The sequence below is a fragment of the Marmota monax genome, unplaced genomic scaffold (assembly GCF_021218885.2).
Source record: "Marmota monax isolate L192 unplaced genomic scaffold, Marmota_monax_Labrador192_F-V1.1 WCK01_AAM20220418_F8-fsc00016, whole genome shotgun sequence".
Lineage (NCBI taxonomy): Eukaryota > Metazoa > Chordata > Mammalia > Rodentia > Sciuridae > Marmota > Marmota monax.
The window spans coordinates 10,815,062-10,826,131 of NW_026695209.1; the positions used below are offsets into that span (position 1 = coordinate 10,815,062).

The 11,070-nt window shown below is 34.1% G+C and overlaps 1 pseudogene; it reads left to right on the top strand.

Annotated features, from left to right (window-relative positions):
• Positions 1 to 704: 704 nt before the first annotated feature.
• On the top strand, positions 705 to 6,431 carry LOC124083749 (low molecular weight phosphotyrosine protein phosphatase-like; annotated as a pseudogene).
• Positions 6,432 to 11,070: the final 4,639 nt, after the last annotated feature.

Sequence of the window (11,070 nt, forward strand, 5' to 3'; positions counted from 1 at the left end):
ACTAATACAACTTGTTAGGAGTGTAAAGCTTTAATTAAAAAAAGAACTTAGGATGTATTTTAAGTATTACAGAACATATTATAATTGACATAATTTCCCCAGGTATTTCACAGTTAGATGGAGAGAGGAAGAGATGTGTATTCAAAATTCCTAGCAGAATACTGGCAGAGGCTTCAATCACTAGAGGAATTTTACTCCTTTTTACACCTGGAGCTATATAAAGCAGTAGTTCCCTTGCTAATTGAAATAAAATAATATCAAATGGCTAAAGGTGAAATGTTCAAACTGAATACTTAGCAGCTGAAAAAATATCAGCAGTATTTCAGATGTTTTGATTTTATTTCTGTTTCTAATAGAAGAACAAATTTTGCCCATCACAGATAGCAAGAAGAATAGAAGACAATCATCACCAATCTCTTCCTAGAACATGTATAGAAATTGAAGAATATTTTATATTTATCTTTTGTCATTAGTACAAAAAACTGAGAAAACATAGGATGAAACCATCTTCCTTTATTGACTCTTGTGAATATGTGTCTCTATTTGTGGAAATGGTTTGAAATCAACATCTCAGTTATTTTCCAGATAGAATAAAACTTGTGAATAACCTCTTAACTCTTGCCATAATTATTCATTTGTATCACAGAAAGTGTTCCCTATAAAATGCTGCATGGCTTTACAATTTAATCGCCTTTATCCTTTTATTGAATTGTTTGATGTTTCACTCAGCTTTTTCATTGCTATGACCAAAAGATCTAACAAGAACGATTTTAGAGGAGGACAAGATTTTTTGGTGATCATGGTCTTAGAGGTCTAAGTCCATAGATGGCTGAGTCCATTTCTCAGGGCCTGAGGTGAGAAACAACATCATAGTGGAAGAGTGGTGGAGGAAAGTGGCTGAGGACATTGCACAAGGAGCAGAGATGGTGGGGGGAGAGAGGGAGAGGGTACTCCTTTCACCACAGACAAAATATATACCCCCAAGTCATGCTCCCATTGACTCAGCTCCTCCAGGTATACCCTACCTGCTTATAGTTGCCCTACCAGGTGGTTAATGCACTGATTAGGTTAAGGCTCTCATAACTCAATCCTTTTATCTCTAAACTTTCTTGCATTGTCTCACACATGAACTTTTGGGGGCTATCTCATATCCAAACTGTAACATTTAATTTTTTATTATTGAGTTTTAGAGTTCTTTATGTATTCTGGGAATTCTTGCTCCTATCATTCATATATATATGTTTATTTATCTCATTATGAAGACTGTATTTTCATTTTTTAATCGTCTGTTAAGAGCAAACATTTTTATTTTGATAAAATAAGGCATAGATATGTTCTTTTATGGATTGTTCTTATATACACAAAATTTTGCTTAACTCTAAGCCTCCTACATTTTCTTTTATGTTTTATCCTAGAGGCACCTGCACTTATAGATGTTAAACTTAACTCTATAATTCATTTGACATAATTTTTGTATACATGTTAGATGTAGACCAAATAAAAAATTTGCATATTAAAGAGTAACATGTAATGTTTTGATACATGTATATATTGTGTAATGTTTGAATCAGGTTAAACATCTATTTCTTCAACCATTTGTCATATTTTTATGGAAAAAATTTAAATTCTTTCTTCTAGATATTTGTTACTTGTATTCATTCTGCTATGCAATAACACACCAGAATTTCTTGTTCCTATCTAACTTAGTACCCATTGATAAACCCTTCCCTCCCTCTCTTTCCCACCCTACTTTCCTGAGCTGTGATAACTACCATTCCACCTCCAAATTCAATAAGATCAACTTTAAAGGGTTCACAAATGAGTGAAAGCATGTGGTATTTGTCTTTTTGTGCCCATTTTATTTCATTCAACATCATCATTTCTAGTTCATTCATGTTGCTTAAATAACATAGTTTTGTTTCTTTTCATGGTTAAAAAGCATTCCACTGTGTAAATAGACCACATTTTCTTCATTTGTGTATAAGTTGATGGATACTTAGATTTTTTTCCCATTTCTTGGCTATTGTGAATATTGCAGCAAAGAACATGAGAGTGGAGATGTTTCTTTGACATACTGATTTCATTTTCTTTGGCTATATGCCTAGTAGTGGGATTGCTGGATCATATAGTAGGTCTATTTTTAATTTTTTGAGACATTTCCATCTCGATACTTTTTATCCATAATGGCTTTACTATTTTACATTCCCAACAAGAGTACAACTATTCCCTTTTCTCTAAATCCTCATCAGTACTTGTTATATTTTGCTTTTTGGTAATAGCTATTCTTACCGGGGAGAGGTAGTATCTCACTGTGGCTTAGAATTGGATTTATCTGATGATTGGTAATGTTAAACATTTTTTTAATGTACCTATTGGCCATTTGTACGTCTTTTTTCTATTCATATAATTGTCCCTTTTAAAATTTTATTATTTATTTATTCATTAAGTGTTTTGAATTCTTTACATATTCTGGATATTAACCCTCTGTGAGATGAATAGCTGGTATTCATTTTCTCTAATTATGTACGTTGTAGCTCTTCACAAAATTGTTTCCTTTGTTTTCCAGAAACTTTTTAGTTTCATAAAATCACATCTTTCAATTTTTGCTTTTTGTTTCCTGTATTTGGGGGATTATATTCAGAAAACTACATTTGTCTGTACCCATATCCTGAAGTCTTTCCTATGTTTTCTCCTAGTAGTTTCAGAGTTTAAGGATTTACATTACATTTTTTTTTTAATGTTTTCTCTTGCATGAATGGGAAATTTCAAAAGACCTTTCTTCAAATTCAGTCTTTCTTCAGTCAATCTTGTCTGCTGTTGAGGCTTTCAACAGAATTTTTAAATTTCACTTATCTTCACTTCCAAGATTCCTGTTTGAATCTTTTTTACTTGTTGAATTTTGCATCCATACCTGCATTGTATTCATAATTTTATTTAACTTTTCATTTATGTCCTCCTGGATCTTATTAAGATTTTAGAAAATCATTATATGAATACTCTGTGAAGCATTTCATTAATTTTGATTTCTCTGGAATCTATTACTAGAGAGTTATGATCTCTTGAAAGTGTCATACCACCTCTTGTTCATATTTCTTGTGTTCCTAAATTCAGATCTGCACATCTGATGGATCAGTCATCTCTACCACTTTTATGTGATGGCCTTCTTAGTAAGTGGCTTTCTTCTGAAGATATCCTGGGGTACTGGTTTTTTTGCAAAGACAATTTTATTTCCAACTGGATGATGTAGTAGGGTCTCCCTGTAGCTTCTTTGTCTGTGATTAGTGAGTTTGGGCACAGTGCATAGCAATGTCAGAGTCTGAAAGACCCAGGTCTCTGCAGGCCATGCAAGAGTGGGGATATTCTAGCTTTATGTCTTTCTCATTTCAAAGTAAAAAATGGCATCATCTTTGAAATTAGGCTTTTTAATTTCTGAATAAAAAGTTACGTTCTGTTAAAATAGAAGTACATTAAAAGAAAATTGATTATTTGGGAAATTTTTTGTTCATTATTACTATGAAGATGATTTGGTTTATAGGGTTCTATAACTTACTAAAACACTCAAAATATAAGGAAAATATTGAATTTAATCTTTAAACATTAATTTGTAATACCTGGACTTATTCCTTTGATAGCTCAAATTCTTAATTACTTTTGTCCTGTTTTGTTCCAAGACAGATAAACTAATTTATATAGAGTGGATTTCTACCAATGACCTTTCTAAATCAAACTTGAAATGCTTTCCCTTTTTGTAAGTCAGTTTCCTTAGAATTTTTTTATTTTAAAGACAAGCCTTATCCATTTGTGCTAACCTGGTAAAATGTTCTCAGCATTATTTTTTTGTAGTGTTGCTTACCTTTTCAAGTGCCAGTCTGATAAAGTTTGCAAAGTTTTGGCATTCTTTGGCGGGAAAACAGCTTAAAAAAGGAACCCCAATAATGTATTGCAAATCCTCCATTTGGAATATTCCTTTTCTCACTTCAAACCCAACTGCAACAGAACACAGTAAGGTTGCTCTTCAGAACTGGAGAGATTGGAACAGTGAAATTTGTAACTCTTAAAAATTGCATCAATTTTAGTTTAGTTTTGTTTGATTTCATAGAAGTGTTCAAACTTTTCTTTGATGCAGGGTTTTATTTGGAAAGTTCCACACATGCAGCAGTGAGCTTCAATGGATTTACTACTTTGTCTTCTGGCAGCTGTTTGGCTATTTTCACTGAAATGATATTGGCATCTTTTTTGGATATTTTTACTAGCTTTTGCCGTGTACTAAAAATAACTCCTATATTTTTCGTGAGTCTACTTATAGAAAAAAGGTTTTATTTCTCTCTTTAATTAAAAAAGTAATAGATCTTTCAAAATGATTCTGATTTCTACTGTAATTTTATAATAAAGGAGAAGCTTGTGCGAGAGATTTTTATGTATGCTTCCTAAAATTAGATTTAGATACAAAAAAGCAATTATATCTTTTCTTGAGCACTTGTTAAGTGGAACTTTGTGAGAGTAAGGAATCATAATAATTACAATAATAAATGTAGGGTAGATTAATTTTTTGAGTACTGCCATGAGTTTCCTGGCTAATCTAGATGGAGATGTCAAATAATAAACTGAAACCAAACTAGAATTATAACTTACTCACATAAGGATGTATGTTAAGTTTGAGAGAAATAGTTGTTGCTTTGGTGGACAAGCTGTTGTTCTAATTTTTTTTTTAAATTAGAACAAACATGTTGACATGCACCCAGACATACATATACAGTTTTTCAAGGAGACTCTCCCTAATACTGCAAATTCTTGGCTATTTTCCCATCTAAGGAGAGGTTAGCCAGAGACTAAACTTTACTAAGACCACCCAAAGTATCAGACTCCACCTCTTCTCTGAATCTGTGCCACTGTTCTGCAAATGAAGAAAATTTAAGGGGTGGAGGGAATGAAGCAGAGACCAAATGGGGGAGATGCAGGAAAAAAAGAGAAAAGAAACTGCAACTTTTAAATTAAATATGAAATTAAAATTTCTTTTTTCTACTTTCTGGAGGGATGAAAGATACAAAACAGCTACATCAGTCACTTCTTAGCATGTGTTTTTTGTTTGCTGCTTTAGCTACAGCACTTGCAATGTTTTACAATAGTCATAGTTCCAAACTGCAGTAAGTGTTATTTGGTCCATCTTAGATTTTAGATTAAAGTACATACACTATTTTTAGAATGTTCCACAAGATTAATCTAGTTCCAAATTTGTACTGTAGCATTTCACATGGCAGGGAAGCATAAAAGTCCACTCTATGACAACCAAAGTTTTATAGAAAATCCTCACTCATTTTAACCAATCTTGTATGGAGACCTTTGGATTTAGATGCTAGGTCCTGCAGAGATTCACTTGTACTGAGACACTTTAAAAGATTCCCACAAATGTTTATGAGAATTATTCAAATGTTTATGAACATCAAGACTTTCCTTTTAATAATTGATTTTTTTTTGTACTGAAGATTGAACCCAGGGGTGCTTAACCACTCAGCCACATCCCCAGCCATTTTTATTTTGAAACAGGGTCTCCCTAAGTTGCTTAGAACCTCATTAAGTTACTTGCTGAGCCTGGCTTCAAACTTGTGATCCTTCTGCCTCAGCCTCCCATGTTTCTGGGATTACACGTATCCACTATCATGCCCTACTAAATTATTATTTTAATTGTGCAATTTGACAATACAGTATGATAATTCAATACACGTAAACAGTATATGATGACCAAATCAGTGGTAAACACTTCCATTTCCTTAAACACTTAAAATTTTCTTTTGATTAACATGTAATAATAGCTGTGCATTCTTAACTATCCTTACCAAGGTTGTATGGATCCTTTCCTGTAAGACTCCTTAAAGTGTTTTATTTTCAATTAAATGTAGGAGCTGGCAGTGCACACGTGCTACATCAGGATGCACTAGGTGAGGGTGTTTGTGCTTGAAGATGACCTAGTGAGTGTCCAAGAGGGTGTTTGTTTCTGTGTCTAAGTGACATTTGCCAGTCACTCCTTGCAGAAGCAGTTTCCAGAAATCTTGCCACTGATCAACATGTTTCAGATAACTGGGCCATTGACTGCACCACTGCTTTGGATTGGAACATTGGCCTGGCCTGGGGCCCAAGAGCTGTGAACAATCTAAGAAATCATGGCATCAGCACAGCCATAAGGGAAGACAGGTTTACCAAAGACTTAACCACATTTGACTATGGGCTGTGTATGGAAGAAGGCAATCTGAGATTTTAATAGAACAAGTAATCAAGTTAAAAACTGCAAAGTTAAAATTGAACTACTTGGGAGCTATGATCTACAAAACAACTCATTGAAGATCCCCATCATGAATGACTCTGACTTTAAGTTGGTGTACCAGGGATGTGGCAGGTGCTGCAGAGCCTTCCTGGAGAAGGTCCCCTGCAGTTGACTATTCTCCACCTTCTCTCCATCAGAACTCTGCCTCTGTCATCCTGTGTTGGGGTGTGATGTCATTTTTGAGCCCCAGACCCCACCTATTCTTATCTTAAATATTAAGGTAAAAATTCATGGTATTTACAAATAAATAGTAAAACAAATAAAAATGTTTGATTCAGTTTGGGATGACATAGTAAGCACTTTTAGACTTGTTGAACTTTCCCCTACTTACAAACAGAGGAACAAGTAAAACTAAAACAATGAAATAGACACAGGGAAGTAACACAGGGAAGTAAAAATGACCTGAAGGCCCAGGTCAGCCTCTGAGCCTAATGAGACTGGGGTACGTGGTCTATCTCCAACTAATTAGTGTGAGCCAACCCCAGACAGGTACCTCGGCTTGCCTGTGCACCTCTTTCTGGCCCTGGCCTCTTGGGAGTCAGAGTAGCCTGTCGACAGCAGCTTTCTGTCTATAGTGGAAATGTTTTTAACTCATATACACTTATAATGTGCACTTGTATATTAAAAAGCTAAGAAAGAGAGAAAGATTGGTGGAATTACTCTTTAGCTCTTTTAATACTTTTTTCTAGTTATATCATGAGGAGATTAGCTTATTTCCTCCCATTTGAACTACTTTGCTTCTAAAATTTTAATTGTATCCAGAAAGAAAGATATTTCTGTGCAGTTTATCTTAAGTTCTTTTGAGAGATAAGTCTGTTTTATCTGTACATGTAACCCAAATATCAACTATAAATTGGATCAAGTGTGAAAAAAAAATTTAAAAACTTGGAAAATGTTCTATAATGTTGGTGGGCTTAAATATTGATCTGTTAACAAGTAGTCTTTCATTAGCTTTTAATAAAATTATAGGCAAATTTTAAGGCAATCTCAAATTCATATGGTAATACACCAGAAAAAAAAAGATCACTTTCAAAATAAGTTGGGGAGTTATAAAAATACAACAGATATATTAAAAAAAAGTTAAATGTGAGCACACTGAAAGATGGGGGGCAGGTCCATATGCTGTGTAGGAACTTACAGTCATTTTTTCAGCTTGCCATGAAATGAAGAGTATACAGTTGTGCTTCAGAGCATCAGAAAATATTCCAGAAGATCAAGGCAGATCCCCTCAAAGAGATCAAAGGAAGCAATTAAGTAAGAGACAATGTGAAGAAAGTCTGAGGGGACATCTGAAAGAAAAGACTGATGGAGGGGTCGGGCTTCAGTGTGAGGACTTGGAGAAGAGGATTGGATGGCGATTCGCTCCAGAAGCCACGTGCTGTTGTCCATTGCTGGGTGGAAGAAGGATGGGAGGAGGTTGTAAGAGTAATGACAAGAAGAAAGAAATGAAACACAGCGATTAATGTGTCCTGCACATGGTCACATGGTTCTTTTCTTGTTCTCTGTGTGCACGCTCCCAAGCTTCTACACTGCCATGTGCATAGAATTGGTTGATTAACTCTTTGGGACTCCTATTTATTTCATATAAACATTTCCTTAGTGGTTTAAATACTTCTGGGAGCAATTATGTTTCTTAGAAGTAATTCTGTGCTTTCCAGTCAAGATACTGTGAAAAATGTTGCCAGTCTTAAAAGTCAGACATTTTTTACTGTTACTGTGAAGGAACCTTAAAATTTTCATGAAGAAATCACTCTCAAGGACCTAAGGTCTTGGAAACTTCTACTTGAATACATCTAAGTACCTATGTACCTATCTATGTATCCAAGTATCTTTAGATGTTTACATTTTGATACAAGCTGGCCTATAATACTCTTCATACATTCATACTTTAACATCTTAAACTTGGGGAAAAAATGAGACATGTTTTCTTCTTTTCAAGTACAAGAGGATTGTTTGTAAGATTCTCTACAAACAACAAACATTTCAAGTCTCCATTTCTTAAAATCAAAAGAAAAATCCAGTATTTTAAATATCTGTCACTTTAAATTTTGCATCTTACAAGAACACAGTTAAATTAAAAATTCTAATCCTCAATTCATTGACAATGCAAATTATTTGCCAGCATTTGGAAGTCAAACAGGGTGAGAGGGGAGAGCCTTTACATATTCCAGGTTTAATATCTAAGCACCAGATGGAAATAATTCTACAATGAAAGAAAGAAATCTGTTAGGATATTTTGGAGATCTGTTCAGTTCAGCAGCACGTCACTGGTTATGGAGGCCAATTTCTCAGAGGACTTATTTGAATTGCAGATACTGAAGTAGTGCACTGATTTAACCCAGAAAGTGCTGAATTTTAGGACTACTTAAATTTTAATATTTCTTCAGTTTAAAAAGTGTTTTGTTTTCAATAACGAATTTATCTACTTGAAACAAAGAATTTTGAGACAGAAAAGAATGAAGGGCATACATTTTTATGTAAAACTAGAATAGCAAGAAAAAGTTTCACTGCTTGTATCTATAACTCCAGCCATTTTAAGGGGATTTAAAAATTGTTTCCATGCATTTTTGCTATGATTTTTTTAATCCAGGACAGTTTATGGCATTTAATGTTAAAGGATTAGAATAAATTGAAAACTAAGAATAAATAACTTAGCTTAAATTGGATCTTTCAACTGATGATTTTAAGCAAATCTGAACAGAAACAAAGGGCAAAAAAATGTGCTTTGTAAATAATGGATAGTTGAGTTTGACAATGAAAGACGGAGGAATTAATGGGACACTAAGCCAATAAATCTCAGAGGGGGCCTCTTTCATATTCATACCTGTGTTTTCTGGCAAAATAAGTGTCAAAATTTGCAACTGTATGACAGCAAAATTATGCATCACATGGTGAGTTATAGATTTCGGATGAACTCCAACTCAAACACTTTCATAAGAATTTGACACGATAAAACACATTGCTTTTCCAAATTGCATTTATTTTAAAATAAAAACCAAAATGCTACTATATAATAGAGGATTAGAATGTCAGTCCTCCCCACTCCTATTGCTGAATTTTTACTTCATGAGAAATTGTGAGAGAATGTATGTCTATTTTATTGTCATCTATACACAAGATGCTGAGACATCAAATGGGAACAAAGATAATAGAAAACAGGAAATTGGCTGCAGCTTGTACATGTATTTTGCGTTGGGAGAATGAGGGTCTTCACAAAGGGGACAGAACATTCAATCTTCAACTCTCTGACTTAGTCCCATCTTTTCTGCTGCATATTTGAGCAGAGAGATAGAAGCAAGCAAGGAGGAAATAGAATGGGGTTTAAAAGCAGCAAAAAGGAACAAATAAACAAGAAAGAGGGAATAATAGTGGGGAAACTATATTCTTTTGAGGTGGAGTTCTTGGTTTCTGGGGAAAGGACCTTGTCCAGTGACCTTTGCTGTCTTCTCAAGAGCATCTTCGGGGTAGTCTGCCTACCTCCATATTACTAAATCGAAGGAATGAACTGAGACAAACTACAAAACACATTGCATAGTGCTGGGATTGACTCTGAGTAACTTAAGGAAGGGGTCAAGAAGAGTAAACCTCCTCATATAGACTTTACCTATAATTTGTACACTTTGTATTGTTAAAGAAGGTGGGACTACTTTTTCTAAGGACAGTAGATGATGGTCCATGAATTACAAAACCTACATTCAAGTTCCATATCTCCATCTAACTGGGACTAAGTAGAGAGGAACTGAGTCACTAATAACCATATAATAATCTCATATAATAGGTGGGAATTTATTTATTTTTTAAAATGGAATGGTTTCTGAGAACGACTTGTCTAGAAGCATGTTCTCACAATGTATATTTAGAGAGTTAGTTCTTAATTCTGATTTTGAATAAAAGTCACTGAGGTCTGTTCTTCACAATATACGCTTAGTTTTATATTAATAAGGTCTAAACATACACAGTCTTTCTGCATTAAATCATAGAATGGAGGGATTTTAGGGACAGAGTACATCTTACTATTGATCTTTTCCAATTTCCTACCTAAAGATGGTTACAGAACAATAATATGAATATTAAACTGGGACTGACAAGACTAAGTGTATTCCCCAGCTTCTTTGCTTTCTAACTGATGACTTTGGATTTGGGGAATTTAATTTTGGGGGAATTAAGCTGTATTTATTTACCTATTAACAATGTAAATAATATCATATTGAAGTAAAATTCACACATTAATTCACCCTTAAAAGTGTATATTCCCAGAGTTGTGCAACCATCATCACTATCTAATTTTAGAATACTGTCATCACTCAAAAGAAAAAGCTCCTGCCCATTAACAGTTCTCTCTATTCTCCTCTACCTCCCAGGTCCTGGGAACTACCTTCTGTTTTTATGAATTGCATACTCTGTACATTTTATATAATGCAGTCATACAGTATCTGGCTTCTTTCAATTAGCATCAAGTTTTCAAGATCATGCATATTGCAGCATGTCATGTCACTTGTTTTTATGTCACTTGTTTTGATTGCTGAATAGTAGTCCATTATATAGAGAAATGTGGGTATGCCACATTTTTAATTTAATCCACATTTTTAATTTTTAATACATTCATCAGTTCATGGACATTTTGATTATTTACCTTTTTGCTGTTATGAATTATTCTGCTATGACATTTTTGTGCAAGTTTACATGTGGACATACATTTTCAGTTCACTTGGTTATGAATGTAGAAGGAGAATTTGCTAGGTCCAATGTTA